The sequence below is a fragment of the Arachis hypogaea genome, chromosome 14 (assembly GCF_003086295.3).
Source record: "Arachis hypogaea cultivar Tifrunner chromosome 14, arahy.Tifrunner.gnm2.J5K5, whole genome shotgun sequence".
In the NCBI taxonomy this organism is placed as follows: domain Eukaryota; kingdom Viridiplantae; phylum Streptophyta; class Magnoliopsida; order Fabales; family Fabaceae; genus Arachis; species Arachis hypogaea.
In genome coordinates this window covers 93,122,953-93,139,525 of record NC_092049.1, presented here as the reverse complement: position 1 = coordinate 93,139,525, position 16,573 = coordinate 93,122,953, and the positions used below count along the sequence as shown (strand labels likewise).

Below are 16,573 nucleotides of genomic sequence, written 5' to 3'. Positions count from 1 at the left end.
ACAATGGCCGCACGATTCCAGACTAACTTTCTGGACGTTGGATCTTTACGCCGATCTCCAAGTCACGCGGCCGCGTGAATGACGCGGTCGCATGGGAAGTGTTTTCGCAACCTGACGCGATCACATGAGTGATGTGGTCGCGTCGTGCACCCTTTTTTTTCATGCAGTATGCAGAATGCAATTATTAATATGAATGAGATGCAAAGCTTCCAGGTTCAATATAATAAAATAAAATAAAACTTGAAAACAAATAAAACTAAATAAAAAAATATTGAAAAAGGAACGATCATACCATGGTGGGTTGTCTCCCACCTAGCACTTTTAGTTAAAGTCCTTAAGTTGGACATTTGATGAGCTTCCTGTTATGGTGGCTTATGCTTAAATTCATCCATAAATCTCCACCAATGCTTGGAATGCCAACAGCCTCAGGGGTCCCAAACTAGGCATGTGAAGCTTCTGAGCAGCTTCAAACAGATTGTCAGGCTCCCGGGGTGATGATTGTCAGCATAGATTCCAGGATCCCAAACTTTGCTTTTAAATCCGTCTTCATCTTGATCTATACTTTTCCATCCGGGTGGTTTAGAGATTAGATTCTCACCAGGATAACCAAACGTTTTCCGAGATCCATCCGATTGATCATGATGCCAATCCGTGCTCTTCAAGTTGAAGCGTGGAACCTTATTGAACCTTGTGCACTAGCTCTGGGTACGAGCCATTTCCCGCTTACTCTTAAAGCCGTAGAGAGCTCTAAGCTGGCCATCTGTTTCAAGCAAACCATATTCAAGTGGAAAAATACAGTTAAAGGTTAAGGATTGTACCCACTTGAAGCTTGTATTGGGTGGTAATGGCTTTGGGATAGGTGGTTCCAGTGGTTCTGTGAGTTCTACTCCCTTGTGTTCTTCTGTGAAATTCTTCACTTCCTTGCAAGATTCTTCAAATGTATCCATGTCCTGATCAAAGCCATCTATGTCTTCCTCATCACTTAAGTCATAGACTGGAGGTTGAGAGAAATCTACCTCCGTATCATCTTCGTATTCACTTGGGGAAGATTCTTCGATCTCAGAGAATTCACTTGCGGATGCAAGTTCACTACTAGGAGAACTTGGCTTGTGACTATCATCATCAAGGAAATTTGCTTCTTGGGTTATTCTGTCTATTTCTTCATGAAAGACTTGCTCTGGGGATTGCACACAATCCTCCTTAGCATCAATTGTAACATCCTTGACAGAATACTCCACAACTTTGGATTCCCATGGAGGTTCAGCGTCTCCTAAGTCTTCAACCAACTCTTCTTCTTCAATAATAACAGCTTCCTCTACTTGTTCCAGTACGAAGCCATGCTCTGTCTTGTCTACTGGAGTTTCTAGTATTTCCTTCATGCTACGCTCTTTGTTAGATTGTCCACATGGGGTTGTGAGATGTCCTTGAATGTTCGAACGTCTAGAAGATAATTGACTTACTACTTGCTCCAGTTGATGAAGGGTTGTTTGAAGTCGATTTACTGTTTCCTTGAGGCGAACCTCTGATTCTCGGGGGTGATAGATTTGGATATGGCACAGGGGGAAGTGGTGGTGTTTGGGAGTGATAGATCTGGTGCGTGGCCTCTGTCACGCGTCCGCGTGGGTCACGCGGTCGCGTCGTTCGGAGTTTTCCTTGTCACGCGGTAGCGTCAGTCATGCGGCCGCGTCGCTGCTTCTTCGCGCTTGGCATGCGTCCGCGTCACCCATGCGATCGCGTGGATGCCAGTTTCTTCACAAACTCCGTTTTATGCTTTCCTTCCATTTTTGTATGTTTCCTTTCCATCCTTTAAGTCATTCCTGCCTTAGAAGATCTGAAACTACTCAACACACTAATCACGGCATCGAATGGGAGTAAAGATAATTATAATAATTAATTTTAAAGCATAGGAAACATGTTTTTCACATACATCACATAATGAGGAAGGGAAAGTAAAACCATGCAATTAATATGAATAAGTGGGTGAAGGATTGAATAAATCACTCAGATTAAGCACAAAATATATCATAAAATATGGGTTTATCAAGCGCCTGATAAGGTACACGAGAGGATACATCATGCAGTTGATAGGGGGTATCCTCTTCCCAGATACATCTGACTCTCGGGTGCATATCAGGTGGCTTCCGCTGTTGGAGGACCTTGATGTGTGTGGCCGGTTGTCATGGGGTTGGGCTGTGCTAGCATGGCTATACTGCCAGATGTGCCGGGCCACGGAGCATGGTCAGTGCAACTTGGGAGGATGCGTCAGCTTGCTGCTTTCTTGGGCCTACCACCGTATTCCGTTAGTATGGCCCGATGGCTTTGATGCTCGTCGCTTTCCCCTGGTTGAGAGGTATTACAAAAACTTACCAATGTTATTCATATCATTATTAAGTTGCTTATTAATAATAAAGGATAAAATATTATTGTTGTTGGTTGTGTAGGTGGATTCAGTACCGGCCGGACAATGCCACAGGCGAGAGCAAGCTGAGGCAGTACAGGCGTACGCTGAACGGGATTGTAACCAAAGTGATTCTCCATGCCTCCTTGTAGAACCCTGATGCTGATTGTTGCATCGGCCTTGACCATCGTGAAAATGTGTTGTGCAATCACTTTCGAATCCAACCTACGATGAGCTTGCCCCATTGAAGTTTGCATGCAAGTATGAGGACCAGTGTATCTCCTAACTTCCCACCTTTCTTGCTTTCGGTGATATGATATGAGTATGCTCTAATTAAAACCTAGTCCGAACTGGATACATCGTGCATTGTACCTCCAATGGTCACTCTCTACTATTTTGTACTCTGCAGCCCTCCTTATGCTGTACTGCTTGACTGCTGATAGTGAAAGATTGAGTGTCGGTCTAGAATTTCTCTCATAGAAATAAGAACTTCGTTGTAAGCATAGTTCTAAACCAACAATAATCCTCACCTACAAAAAATTGGTTGTCACAAGTATAAACCCCAATAAAAATTAACCGAAATATTTAAACCCCAGGTCGTCTCACAAAGAATTGCAATGAAATGTTCAATTATTGGCTATGAAGATGCAAGGGGGTTTGATTTGGTAATTGACAAGAAAATATAAATGACAAGAAAGTAAATGACAAGAACTAATAAAAGGAAGGAAAAGAACTCTTGGCTAGATATGGGAAATTGAGATCACCATCCTTGTCTACAAACCATATATTGATAATTATGAGGGACCAAGCTCATTAAGTCTAGTTCTATGCTTGAAGTATATCAAATGGCTTGATCAACATCAATCCATAGGTTCTAACCTAGCTACTAATTGACTTCGTAGTAGGCTAGTATCAATGGTTATTAAATTGACCACCAAGGGTTCTCAAATCACCAATTCAATAAGACCCAATGACTCAAGGTCACTCAATTTCTTTAGCCTAGGCCAAGATTAAGGAAAACTACTCAATAACTAAGGGAAACATTTTATCAAACACCTAGTGTACAAGAAAAGTAAACATCACAAAATGCAAGAATTAACAAAACCCATAACTATCATAAGCAAGAGATCAACAATAACAATGAAAATTGCATTAAAGAAAATTAAGATCCAACAATGGTTCATCAACATAAAAGAGGGCAAAATAAGAAATCACAAGTAAAACTATAAGAGTAAAGATGTAGCAACAAGAAATTGAAAGGGAAAAACTAAATCAAAACAAGAATTGAAAGTTGGATCTAAGAGAATTAAACCTAAACTACCCCAAATTCTAGAGAGAAGGGAGAGCTTCTCTCTCTAGAATTCTAACCTACAACATGGTAAAAACTCCCACTATGACTACTTGGTTCATTCCCCCTTTAATCATTGGGTTCAATAGCATCAGAAATGAGTTGGATTGGGCCCAAAATGAGCAAGAAATCGCTGGCCATGTTTTGCCCAAAGTGGTCCATGCTTATCCTGCGATGCGTGTGCGTGATGCACGCATACGTGTCGCTAAACGCTAGGAAATTATGGAAAATTTTATATCATTTTGAAGCCCCAGATGTTAGATTTCCAACGCAACTGGAACTCCCTCATTTGAATCTTTGTAGCTCAAGTTATAATCGATTAAGTGCGAAGAGGTCAGGATTGACAGCTTTGCGATTCCTTCATTTCTTCATGAGTTCTCCCACTTTGCATGCTTTTTTCTTCATTTCTTCCATCCAATACTTGCCTTATGAACCTAAAATCACTCAATAAACACATCAAGGCATCGAATGGAATTAAAGTGAATTAAAATCACCAATTTAAGGGCCTAAAAAGCATGTTTTCACACTTAAGCACAAATTAAGGGAGAATTACAAAACCATTCTATTTCATTGAATAAATGTGAAAAAAGTTGATAAAATCCCCTAAATTAAGCACAAGATAAATCACAAAATTGGGGTTTATCAACTGCCAACATGACTTCTTCCTTGTTCCCAAATTGTTGTCCAACCTCAAACTCGTTGCTTGGGTCTTCTTCAGGACCTCCTTGGGTAAACGACCAATCTGAAGTCATTGCATCGAGATCCAACCTCGTGAAATGATCCGGCCGGTCATATGGTCAAGAAATTACAGGCTGTGTCAGAGCAATCTGTGTGTCACCATAGTAGTTCATCTCCTCTTCCTCCTCACAATCATTAGGGATTTCGGGTGGTTCTTCGTCAACATCGTCTCCATCATCGGGGTTGACTTCATACTGCTCCATCATCGTATCTATGATAGCAGAACCATCATGACTTTCAAGCCCGTCATCCATTAAGTCAATGTTACAAACTTCCACATTACACCCCTCCTGACTATCCTCGGGTGGCATATTTAGATCAACCATCGTCCTTCTGATAATTCGTCTAACAACTCCACTCGTCAGACTATCATTGAGAGTATTTGCAGATGATCCTCGGCCACCAAAGTCAACTAGAAACACGTATAATTCTAACAGATGAATATTGGTCCATCGGTTGTGCCACGACCTTATAAGTCGTACGTTCTCGTCGTCACGCAACCGGTACCTAATTCAAAACAATAGATATATCGCTCACAATGATAGTCTGATAAATATACTAGTAACAGAGACAAAGACAACACAATAGTAAATACCTTTTATAAAATAAATTGCCATCTAACTCGGTCGGATATCTGTAGTAAATTTTTTTCAACCTTTTAGATTCCTGCTTTCCGACGGAATGCAATATCACATTCTTCAAAGCGGTTAAACTGTTGACTTCCGGTGTCATATAGGTAATTATCGGTTGGTTCGATCTAAAGACAATTAAACCTTCTTCATCATACACTATTTCACCATCGTGATGAATGGATAACAATGGATTTCCTAACATTTCGTAGCAACAATGTTAATAGTGAGAAAGAACGTAAACAGAAAAGTTGTGGCTACTTGATCTTTCTCTCCAATAGGCCTGCTTTTATTACTGAACTCATCATAGAGTTCGCCGGGGGTGCGGCGAACTTGCTCAAATTCCCAAAAAAAAAAATCGTATCCTTCAAAATAAAGCTGGAAAATCTTTTCTAGGGAAATAATTAATTATTTTATTTTATAAATGAAAAAAATCCAATTTTAATATGTTTTGATTTTTTATTTTTTAAAATTTTTTAATATATAAATTTTTTTAAATTTTTTAGTCTTTTGCTAGGACACAGATCATTCAAGATTTTCGTGATTTGCTAGACTATTTTTTTATTTTATACCATATTTATTTTTACTCCTCCTTTTTATACCATATTTAATGTTATTATAAAAAGATTTAATTATTCTGTTGGTCCCTATAGTTTCGCAAAATTTTTAATTAGGTCAATGTACTTTTTTTCCTTTCAATTGAGTCCTTGCACTAAAAGTTTTTTTAATTGGGTCCTTACACTTTTTTTTCGTTTTATTTGGATCCCTGCACTGATTCATTTTTAATTGGGTCCCTATAAAATTAAGTCAATCACTGTCAAGAGGGACCTAATTCAAAAAAAAATTAGTGCAGAGACCCAATTAAAAGAAAAAAAAAAGTATAGGGACTTAATTGAAAATTTTACGAAACTATAGGGTAGTATAAAGTAATTAAACCTTATAAAAGATATTAATGAGTATAATAAAATAATTACTCAATAATATTTTTTGTAGTACCTACTAATATGTTTTATTGTACTTATTAATAATTTTTATAGTATAATAAAAATATGGTATAAAATAGAAGAATAAAATATTATGTACGTTGAAAGTATAATAAAAGTATTAACGAGTTCTATAAAAAATATTAATAAGTAATTATTTTATTACACTCTTTAATATTTGTTATAGTATAATAAATATTTAAATATAAATTTGTAGTTAAGTATATATAGTTTAAATATAAATATTTGTTTGTAGTTTTACAAAAATAATGTATTAATTGTTTAATGATTTTATCAATATATATTAAAAGTTCCATTAATATAGTATTTTCTAAAATACTGTGCCAAGATATATTATAATATTAATAATATAAAGAAGTTTTAAAACTCTAAACATTGCAGGAGTATTGTAACATTCACACCTACTAAGTGGATGACAAGCTTACTTAGTAATTCACTAGGTATTTATTGCTTCATTACATTTATTACTCCACTACATTGAAAATAACCACTAAACATTTAAAACTGATTTAGGAAAACTAAGTGGAGCTTTTACCTAATCTATTAAGCATTAAATACAACAACATTTTTAGGTTGAGACAACATTTAAAAAGTATTGTCTAAAGGCAGATAAAAGATTATTTTTAATCTATGGCAACACTTTTGAACTTAAGACAACATTTTTGGGGGGCGTTGCAGATGCGGCCGTTGCCTTAGATCAAGGCAACACTTTTTTGTTTCAAAAGCAATGCTTTTGAGGGCAACACCTGGTAAGTGTTGCTTTTGGTTGAAAAATAACAACACTTCAGAGGTATGTTTGAGACAACACTTTTGCGGTGTTGTCTTTTCTCTCATATTTTGGCCACTACTAAAAAGTGTTGCCTATTTACCATAAAATGCAACCCTTTTATGCGTTGCTTATAAGTTTGAATTTGCAATCCTTTGAAGTGTTGCCTATTAGTTTTGAATATGAAACCTTTAAAAGCATTGTCTTTTCTTTTGGATATACAACCTATACAAGTATTGCCTTTTCTTTTAGATATGCAACCATACAAGGGTTGTCTAATATTCAAAATATGCAATTAATAGAAGGGTTGCCTTTTTGGCAAAAATAAAAGTTACTTTTGTAATAAAAATACAAAAAATAATAAAATTTTTCGTTCATACATGTAATTATTTTAATTAATAAATAAGTTTGCGCACAACATAAAAAATTTATGAAAGAGACAAAATAACTAATAATAACATTCTAATTAAAGTAGATATTAAAAGATTCAATTAGTATTTCAAATACATATTTATCAGGTAGCTGCTCCTCTTAGAGCTGCAAATATTAATAATTAAGATCAGGGTCATCATTACTATCTCTTAGTTCACACTACCCATGCCAATATAAACACAAGACACATTTTTTCCTATGAGGAGCTCATTGACAATGCAACTATACTCTTGTTGATTCTTGACAGTGTTATCAAGGAGTGCTACCTGTTGCAGTTGCAGTGGTAAGAGTAGTGATATCATCATGAGAGCGGACATTGACAGCTGAGCTAACCACAAAAGCTAGGTGATCTCTCTAAGCCCCCATTGCCTCAGCAGCTGGTGCACGAAATTGTGATCTCAGGCAACGGCGCCAAAAACTCTGTACGCACGTCTTAGTAAATTATTTTTCATTCACAACTTCGATACAACTAACCAGCAAGTGCACTGGGTCGTCCAAGTAATAAAACCTTACGTGAGTAAGGGTCGATCCCATAGAGATTGTTGGTATGAAGCAAGCTATGGTCACCTTGTAAATCTCAGTCAGGAGGATATAAAATAGTTATGAAATTTTCGAAAATAAATAATAAATAGACAGAAAATAAAGATAGAAATACTTATGTATATCATTGGTGAGAATTTCAGATAAAGGTATAGAGATGCTTTCGTCCCTCTGAACTTCTGCTTTCCTGCTGTCTTCATCCAATCAGTCCTACTCCTTTCCATGGCTGGCCTCATGTAAGGACATCACCATTGTCAATGGCTACTTTTCATCCTCTCTGTGAAAATGGTCCGATGCGCTGTCACTGCATGGCTAATCATCTGGAGGCATCACCGTGGTCAATGGCTGCATCCTGTCCTCTTGTGAAAATGGTCCAAATGCTCTGTCACAGCACGGCTAATCATCTGAGGTTCTCGATCATACTGGAATAGGATTCACCCTCCTTTTGCGTCTGTCACTACGCCCAGCACTCACGAGTTTGAAGTTCGTCACAGTCATTCAATCCCAGAATTCTACTCGGAATACCACAGACAAGGTTTAGACTTTTCGGGTTCTCATGAATGCCGCTATCAATCTAGCTTATACCACGAAGATTCTGATTAAGAGATCCAAGAGATAATCATCCAATCTAAGGTGGAACGGAAGTGGTTATCAGGCACGCATTCGTGGGGGAATGATGATGATTGTCACGTTCATTACATTCATGTTGAAGTGCGAATGAATATCTTAGAAGCGGAATAAGTTGAATAGAAAAACAATAGTACTTTGTATTGATTCATGAGGAACAGCAGAGCTCCACACCTTAATCTATGGAGTGTAGAAACTCTACCGTTGAAAATACATAAGTGATGAAGGTTCAGGCATGGCCGAGAGGCCAGCCCCCAAAACGTGATCACAGGATCAAAAATACAATCCAGGATGTCTAATACAATAGTAAAAAGTTCTATTTATAATAAACTAGCTACTAGGGTTTACAGAAGTAAGTAATTGATGCATAAATCCACTTCCGGGGCCCACTTGGTGTGTGCTTGGGCTGAGCTTTAGCTTTCCTCGTGTAGAGGCTTCTTTTGGAGTTGAACGCCAGGTTGTAACGTGTTTCTGGCGTTCAACTCTGGCTTGTAACGTGTTTCTGGCGTTTAACTCCAGACTGCAACGTAGACCCTTACGTTCAACGCCCTTTTTCGTCATCTAAACTCGGCTAAAGTATGGACTATTATATATTGCTGGAAAGCCCTGGATATCTACTTTCCAACTCAATTGGAAGCGTGCCATTTTGAGATCCGTAGCTCTAGAAAATCCACTTTGAGTGCAGGGAGGTCAGAATCCAACAGCATCAGCAGTCCTTCTTCAACCTCTGAATCTGATTTTTGCTCAAGTCCCTCAATTTCAGCCAGAAAATACCTGAAATCATAGAAAAACACACAAACTCATAGTAAAGTCCAGAAATGTGAATTTAACATAAAAACTAATAAAAACATCCCTAAAAGTAACTAGATTCTACTAAAAACATACTAAAAACAATGCCAAAAAGCGTATAAATTATCCGCTCATCACAACACCAAACTTAAATTGTTGCTTGTCCCCAAGCAACTAAAAATCAAATAGGATAAAAAGAAGAGAATATACTATAAATTCCAAACTATCAATGAAACATAGCTCCAATCAGATGAGCGGGACTTGTAGCTTTTTGCCTCTTGAATAGTTTTGGCATCTCACTTTATCCATTGAGGTTCAGAATGATTGGCATCTATAGGAACTCAGAGTTCAGATAGTGTTATTGATTCTCCTAGTTCAGTATGTTGATTCTTGAACACAGCTACTTTATGAGTCTTGGCCGTGGCCCTAAGCACTTTGTTTTCCAGTATTACCACCGGATACATAAATGCCACAGACACATAACTGGGTGAACCTTTTCAGATTGTGACTCAGCTTTGCTAAAGTCCCCAATTAGAGGTGTCTAGGGTTCTTAAGCACACTCTTCTTTTGCTTTGGACCTTGACTTTAACCGCTCAGTCTCAAGTTTTCACTTGACACCTTCACGCCACAAGCACATGGTTAGGGACAGCTTGGTTTAGCCGCTTAGGCCAGGATTTTATTCCTTTAGGCCCTCCTATCCACTGATGCTCAAAGCCTTGGGATCCTTTTTATTACCCTTGCCTTTTGGTTTTAAGGGCTATTGGCTTTTTGCTCTTGCCTTTTGGTTTTAAGAGCTTTGGCTTTTTCTGCTTGCTTTTTCTTTTTCTTTCTATTTTTTTCGCTTTTTTTTTTTGCAAGCTTTGTTCTTTGCTGCTTTTTCTTGCTTCAAGAATCATTTTTATGATTTTTCAGATTATCAAATAACATGTCTCCTTGTCATCATTCTTTCAAGAGCCAACATATTTAACATTCTTAAACAACAACTTCAAAAGACATATGCACTGTTCAAGCATTCATTCAGAAAACAAAAAGTATTGTCACCACATCAATATAATTAAACTAAGTTCAAGGATAAATTCGAAACTCATGTACTTCTTGTCCTTTTGAATTAAAATATTTTTCATTTAAAAGAGGTGATGGATTCATAGGGCATTCATAACTTTAAGACATAGTTACTAACTACTAATGATCATGTAATAAGACACAAACTTAGATAAGCACTTAACATAGAAAAATGAAAAACAGAGAATGTAAGAACAAGGAATGAGTCCACCTTAGTGATGGTGGCGTTTCCTTCTTGAGGAACCAATGATGTCCTTGAGCTCTTCTATGTCTCTTCCTTGTCTTTGTTGCTCCTCCCTCATTGCTTTTTGATCTTCTCTAATTTCATGAAGGATGATGGAGTGCTCTTGATGTTCCACCCTTAGTTGTCCCATGTTGGAACTTAATTCTCCTAGGGAGGTGTTGATTTGCTCCCAATAGTTTTGTGGAGGAAAATGCATTTGAGGCATCTCTGGGATCTCATGGTGATGAGCTTCATGCGTCTCTTGAGCTCTATGAATGGGCTCTCTTGTTTGCTCCATCCTTTTCTTAGTGATGGGCTTCTTTTCCTCAATGGGAATGTCTCCTTCTATGTCAATCCCAGCCGAATTGCATAGATGGCAAATGAGGTGAGGAAAAGCTAACCTTGCCATAGTGGAGGACTTGTTAGCCACCTTGTAGAGTTCTTGAGGTATAATCTCATGAACCTCCACCTCTTCTCCAATCATGATGCTATGGATCATGATGGCCCGGTCTATAGTAACTTCAGACCGGTTGCTAGTGGGAATGATTGAGTATTGAATGAACTCCAACCATCCTCTAGCTACAGGCTTAAGGTCCAGTCTTCTCAGTTGAACCGGTTTGCCTTTTGAGTCAATCTTCCATTGAGCTCCTTCCACACATATGTCCATGAGGACTTGGTCCAACCTTTGATCAAAGTTGACTCTCCTTGTGTAGGGGCGTGCGTTCTCTTCCATCATTGGCAAGTTCAACGCCAACCTTACATTTTCCGGACTAAAATCTAAGTAATTTCCCCGAACCATGGTGAGATAATTCTTTGGGTTCGGGTTCTTACTTTGATCATGGTTCCTTGTGATCCATGCATTAGCATAGAACTCTTGAACTATTAGAGTTCCGACTTGTTGGATGGGATTTGTTAGAACTTCCCAACCTCTTCTATGGATCTCATGTCGGATCTTCGGATACTCATTTCTCTTGAGTTTGAAAGGGACCTCGGGGATCACCTTCTTCTTGGCCACAACATCATAAAAGTGGTCTTGATGAGCTTTGGAGATGAATCTTTCCATCTCCCATGACTCGGAAGTGGAAGCTTTTGTCTTCCCTTTCCCTTTTCTAGAGGATTCTCCGGTCTTAGATGCCATCAATGGTAATGGAAAAACAAATAGCTTATGCTTTTACCACACCAAACTTAGAATTTTGCTCGTCCTCGAGCAAGAGAAGAAAGAATAGATGAAGAAGAAGAAGAAAATATGGAAGATAGAAGGGAAATGTGTATTTGGCCAAGAAGAGAAGAGAGGGTTGTGTGGTGTGAAAATGAGGAAGAATGGAGGGCTTTATATAGGGAAGGGAGAGGGGGTTAAGGTTCGGCCATATAGGGTGGGTTTGGATGGGAAATTGGTTTTGAATTTTGAAGGTAGGTGGAGTTTATAAGGTAGGTTTATGGGGAAGAGTGGATGGATGTGAGTGGTGAAGTGGTGATAGGGAAGAGAGATTGAGGTGATTGGTGAAGAGTTTTGGGGAAGAGTGTTTATTGGGAAGAGAGGATGAACATTGAGAAGAGGGAAGAGAACGAGTGGTGGTAGGTGGGGATCCTGTAAGATTCACAGATCCTGGGATGATCCTGTGGTGTCCACAGATCCTGAGGTGTCAAGGATTTACATCCCTGCACCCATGAGGCATGTAAAACGCCTTTGCATACAATTCTGGCGTTTAAATGCCGAATTGATGCTTGTTCTGGGCATTCAGCGCCCAGATGCTTGTTTCTGGCGTTCAGTGCCAGCTTTCCTCACTGTGCATTTCTGGCGTCTGAACGCCAGGATGCTGCTTGTTTCTGGCATTCAACGCCAGAAACATGCTCTGTTCTGGCGTTGAACGCCAGACAGATGCTCCTTACTGGCATTTAAACGCCAGTGAGATCCTCCTCCAGGGTGTGATTTTTCTTCTGCTGTTTTTGATTCCGTTTTCAATTTTTATATTTATTTTGTGACTCCACATGATCATGAACCTAATAAAACATGAAATAACAATAAAAATAAATTAAAATTAGATAAATAAAAATTGGGTTGCCTCCCAACAAGCGCTTCTTTAATGTTAATAGCTTGACAGTGGGCTCTCATAGAGCCTCACAGATGTTCAGAGCATTGTTGAGACTCCCCAACACCAAACTTAGAGTTTGGTTGTGGCCTTCCAACACCAAACTTAGAGTTTAACTGTGGGGGCTCTAGTTGACTCTGTTTTGAGAGAAGCTTACTGTGCCTCTTTTCCATGTTTACAGAAGGATGTCCTTGAGTTTTAAACTCAAGGGAGTCCTCATTCAATTCAAGGACTAATTCGCCTCTGTCAACATCAATCACATCTCTTGCTGTGGCTAGGAAGGGTCTTCCAAGGATGATGGATTCATCCTCATCCTTCCCAGTATCTAGGACTATGAAGTCAGCAGGGATGTAAAGGCCTTCAACCTTTACTAACCCGTCCTCTACTTGTCCATAAGCCTGTTTTCTTGAATTGTCCGCCATCTCTAATGAGATTTTAGCAGCTTGCACCCCAAAGATTCCCAGTTTCTCTATTACAGAGAGGGGCATGAGGTTTATCCCTGAACCAAGGTCACACAGAGCTTTTTCAAAGATCATGGTGCCTATGGTACAAGGTATTAGGAACTTTCCAGGATCCTGTTTCTTCTGAGGCAATGTTAGTTGATCCAGATCACTTAGTTCATTGGTGAACAAGGGAGGTTCATCTTCCCAAGTCTCAATACCAAATAATTTGGCATTCAGCTTCATGATTGCACCAAGGTACTTGGTAACTTGCTCCTTAGTAACATTCTCATTCTCTTCAGAAGATGAATGCTCATCAGAGCTCATGAATGGAATAAGGAGGTTCAATGAAATCTCTATGGTCTCTAGATGAGTCTCAGATTCCTTTGGTTCCTCAGAGGGAAGCTCCTTATTGATCACTGGACGTCCAAGGAGGTCTTCCTCCTTGGGATTCACGTCCTCCCCTTCCTCTCTAGGTTCGGCCGTGTTGACTATATCAATGGCCTTGCATTCTCCTTTTGGATTTTCTTCTGTATTGCTTGGGAGAGTACTAGGAGGGATTTCAGTGATCCTTTTACTCAGCTGGCCCACTTGTGCCTCCAAATTTCTAATTGAGGACCTTGTTTCATTCATGAAACTTACAGTGGCCTTAGATAGATCAGAGACTAAGTTTGCTAAATTAGATGTATTTTTTTCAGAGTTCTCTGTCTGTTGCTGAGTAGATGATGGAAAAGGTTTACTATTGTTAAACCTATTTCTTCCACCATTATTAAAGCCTTGTTGAGGCTTTTGTTGATCCTTCCATGAGAGATTTGGGTGATTTCTCCATGAGGGGTTATAGGTGTTTCCATAAGGTTCACCCATATAATTTACCTCTGCTATTGCAGGGTTATCAGGATCATAAGCTTCTTCTTCAGAAGATGCCTCTTGAGTACTGTTGGATGCAGCTTGCATTCCATACAGACTCTGAGAAATCATATTGTCTTGCTGAGTCAATATTTTATTCTGAGCCAATATGGCATTCAGAGTATCAATTTCAAGAACTCCCTTCTTCATAGGCGTCCCATTATTCACAGGATTCCTTTCAGAAGTGTACATGAACTGGTTATTAGCAACCATGTCAATGAGTTCTTAAGCTTCTGTAGGCATTTTCTTTAGGTAAATAGATCCACCTGCAGAAGTATCCAATGACATCTTAGCTAATTCAGATAGACCATCATAGAATATATCCAGGATGGTCCATTCTGAAAGCATGTCAGAAGGACACTTTTTGGTCAGTTCCTTGTATCTCTCCCAAGCTTCATAGAGGGATTCACCTTCTTTCTGTCTGAAGGTTTGAACATCCACTCTAAGCTTACTCAACTTATGAGGAGGAAAGAACTTGGCTAAGAAAGCCTTGACCAGCTTATCCCAAGAGTTCAGGCTATCCTTAGGTTGAGAGTCTAACCATATTCTAGCTCTGTGGTGCACGAATTGTAAATCACACTTTTTACAACTCGTACCACTAACCAGCAAGTGCACTGGGTCGTCCAAGTAATACCTTACATGAGTAAGGGTCGATCCCACGGAGATTGTTGGCTTGAAGCAATCTATGGTTATCTTGTAACTCTTAGTCAGGAAAACAATAAAACAATTCACTTATCAAATTTGATTGCAAGGAATAAAAGGGAAGAACACAAATTATACTAGTATGCACTGATGGAGAATATGTTGGAGTTTTGGAGATGCTTTATCTTCTGAAATTTTGCTTTCCTCTGTTCTCTGATTCACGCACGCACGTCCTCCTATGGCAAGCTGTGTGTTGGTGGATTACCGTTGTCAATGGCTACCATCCATCCTTCCAGTGAAAAGGGTCCAGGTGCGCTGTCACCGCACGGCTAATCATCTGCAGGTTCTCAGTTGTACCGGAATAGGATTTACTATCCTTTTGCGTCTGTCACTACGTCCAGCACTCGCGAGTTTGAAGTTCGTCACAGTCATTCAATCCCTGAATCCTACTCGAAATACCACAGACAAGGTTTAGACTTTCCGGATTCTCTTGAATGCTGCCATCAATCTAGCTTATACCACGAAGATTCCGATTAAGAGATCTAAGAGATATTCATTCATTCTATAGTGGAACGTAAGTGGTTTTCAGGCACGCGTTCGTGGAGGAATGATGATGATTGTCACGTTCATCACATTCATATTGAAGTTTGAATGGATATCTTAGATAGGAACACGCATGTTTGAATGGAAAACATAAATACTTGCATTAATTCATCGAGACACAGCAGAGCTCCTCACCCCCAACAATGGAGTTTAGAGACTCATGTCGTCTAAAGGTACAGAGTTTAGATCTAAAATGTCATGAGATGCAAAATAAATCTCTAAAAGTTGTTTAAATACCAGACTAGTAAACTAGGTTTACAGAAAATGAGTAAACTCAGATGGATGGTGCAGAAATCCACTTCTGGGACCCACTTGGTATGTGCTGGGGCTGAGATTTAAGCTAATCACGTGCATAGGGCTGTTTTGGGCGTTCAAAGCCAGCTTTGGATCCTTTTCTGGCGTTGAACTCCAACTTGTAACTTGTTTCTGGCGCTGGACGCCAGACAGCAGCATGGAACTGGCGTTGAACGCCATTTTACGTCATCTATCCTTGAGCAAAGTATAGACTATTATATATTGCTAGAAAGCTCTGGATGTCTACTTTCCAATGCAATTAGAAGCGCGCCATTTGAAGTTCTGTAGCTCCAGAAAATCCACTTTGAGTGCAAGGAGGTCAGAATCCAACAACATCAGCAGTCCTTTTTCAGCCTGAATCAGATTTTTGCTCAGCTCCCTCAATTTCAGCCAGAAAATACCTGAAATCATAGAAAAACACACAAACTCATAGTAAAGTCTAGAAATATGAATTTTGCCTAAAATCTACTGAAAATAAACTAAAAACTAACTAAAACACACTAAAAACTAAATGAAATTAACCCCAAAAAGCGTATAAAATATCCGCTCATCACAACACCAAACTTAAACTGTTGCTTGTCCTCAAGCAACTAGATAAATAAAACAGAATACAAGTAATTTTAAGAAGCAATAATATCTCAGAGTTTTTGAGTGAAGCTCAGATTCTAATTAGATGAGCGGGACTAGTAGCTTTTTGCTTCTGAACAGTTTTGGCATCTCACTTTATCCATTGAAGCTCAGAGTGATTGGCATCTATAGGAACTCAGAATGCAGATAATGATATTGATTCTCCTAGTTCAGTATGTTGATTCTTGAACACAGCTACTTTATGAGTCTTGGCCGTGGCCCTAAGCACTTTGTTTTCCAGTATTACCACCGGATACATAAATGCCACAGACACATAATTGGGTGAACCTTTTCAGATTGTGACTCAGCTTTGCTAAAGTCCCCAATTAGAGGTGTCCAGAGTTCTTAAGCACACTCTTCTTTTTTCTTTGGACCTTGACTTTAACCGCTCAGTCTCAAGTTTTCACTTGACACC

At 39.0% G+C, this 16,573-nt stretch overlaps 1 non-coding gene across 1 annotated transcript; it reads left to right on the top strand.

The window, feature by feature from the left end:
* The first annotated feature begins 14,334 nt into the window (after positions 1-14,334).
* Positions 14,335-14,442, top strand: LOC112746387 (small nucleolar RNA R71). The gene has a single exon (XR_003174273.1). It is a non-coding gene; the product is annotated as a small nucleolar RNA R71 (small nucleolar RNA).
* Positions 14,443-16,573: the final 2,131 nt, after the last annotated feature.